The sequence below is a fragment of the Oryx dammah genome, unplaced genomic scaffold (assembly GCF_014754425.2).
Source record: "Oryx dammah isolate SB20612 unplaced genomic scaffold, SCBI_Odam_1.1 HiC_scaffold_27, whole genome shotgun sequence".
Classification (NCBI taxonomy): Eukaryota; Metazoa; Chordata; class Mammalia; order Artiodactyla; family Bovidae; genus Oryx; species Oryx dammah.
In genome coordinates this window covers 114,837,588-114,839,571 of record NW_024070211.1, presented here as the reverse complement: position 1 = coordinate 114,839,571, position 1,984 = coordinate 114,837,588, and positions in this window count along the sequence as shown.

Sequence of the window (1,984 nt, the reverse complement as noted above, 5' to 3'; positions counted from 1 at the left end):
ATATATATATAGTGCTTGCTTTGGATCAGGGGATTAGGACCTGCCCATTTATTTGTTATTGCTTCTGTATTCCTATATCAGGAGAAGTGGCATCAAAAGGACTGAGGGTTAAAAGACCCAGTGTGTGAGAGTGTGTGTGTGTGTGTGTGTGTGTGTGTGTACACCTACCTAGCTGTATCTTGGGGAAAGATGAGCTTTGTCACTTGGTAGCTGTTATGGATGAAATATTTTCTGTCCCCCATCAAATCCATATGTTGAAACCCTACCCCTTTCAATGTGATGATATGGGATGTGGGACCTTTGGAGGTAATTAGGAATAGATAAGGTCCTGAGTGTGGAGCTCTTATGAATGGCATTAGTACCCTTATCAACCTCACAAGACAGGGCATGCTTCTCTCTGCTCGCTACTGTGTGATGACATGGTGAGAAGTCTGCAACCTGGAGGAGGGCTCTCATCATAACGCACAGTGCTGGTTCTCTCATCTTGGACTTCTGGCCTCCAGAATGGTGAGAAATAAACGTCTGTTGTTTATAAGCCACCCAGTTTACGGTATTCTGTTTTAACAGCCTGAACTGACAAAGTCAGTAGCCTTAAATTCAGTTAAATCATACAGGTGGAACTAAAGATATAATTGTATTTTCTATAAATGTAATTTACAGTTTTTATCAGTAACTTCAGTTTCTTTTGCTTGAGTCCAATTAAGTTATTTACAAAATATTTTCTGGAAAAAATGAAGATCTGTAATTCAAACATTTTTCTCAACTGTGAACGTGAATAAGCAGGAGGGTGAGTAAAAAAAATGCTTCTAATCTACAGTGGCTTGTTCTATAAATAAGAGAGAAAAACACACATTGTTTTAAAAAACTGTTACACTGTGTTAGGAAACTTTGTAAAAGTGGCATTATAGAAATGCTGCATTATAGAAAATTTGGCAAACTGTAGTAAAAGGAAAAGCAGGAAAAAAAATTAAACTCAAGTTCCATCTCCTAAAGACAAACACAGTTAACATTTTGAAGTACTTTCCTAGGATTAGGATTCTTTTTTAAAAATTCAATTTTGTAACTCAGAAAGTCCTTTTAAGAGTTACAAGCTATCAAAAGCAATTTCCTTGATAACATATTAATATTTGGCAACATATATTTAAAGGTAAAACGAAAGGACATAACTTTAAGTGAAGATGGCTGTTATGTTGTCCTTTAATTAGCTACAGAATTTACCCTTCACAGGCAATACCACTGCTGGAACACTATCTTCGAAGGATAATCTGAAATGCAAAAACAGAGACTCAAGATGTCTCTCACAGAATCACTTTTTGGGAAATTGTCAATCAATGGTGTCATATCTATACGATTGAATACTATGCAGCCACTAAAATATAAGGATTTAAAAAATAACATGTGAAATGATGACTAGCCAATGTTAAGCCAAAAAAAAAGCAGATTTCAAAGTTTCATATAAAATATGATCTCAATTATGTTTTTACAAAGCAGAAGAAATGTGGTACCAAAACACATCATAAAACACCAAAAGGGTTGCTATATCTGAATGCTGGGATTATAAATAAATCTGATTACTTTCTCTATAATTTTTTGCATATCCAAACATTTTCTACAATGAATGTGTATTTATTTTATAATTGTATTTTTGAAAATAACACAAGCTGTTCCCTTGCTCCATTTTCTGGGAACCATACTTGGAACACAAAGGAAGAGATTAATTGCACCAAGCATCCCTTCCTCAGAATAGTTCCTGTGTTTCTAATCACATGGCAGCTGTTTGCGTGGTAATAGTCTGCTCCAAGTTTTATAGAAGCTGCATTTCTTAATTGAGTGCTTTGAAGAGTCTTAAGACCCATGCAGAAAGCAGAGTAGGGGCCCTCTCTCTGGCAGGGTTAGCTTGTAACACAGTTTGAAATATTTTTCAGGGATGGTCACAACATTCCCTCTTAGTGTCCCACATTTCTTGGGAAGCAGTGGCCCAGAC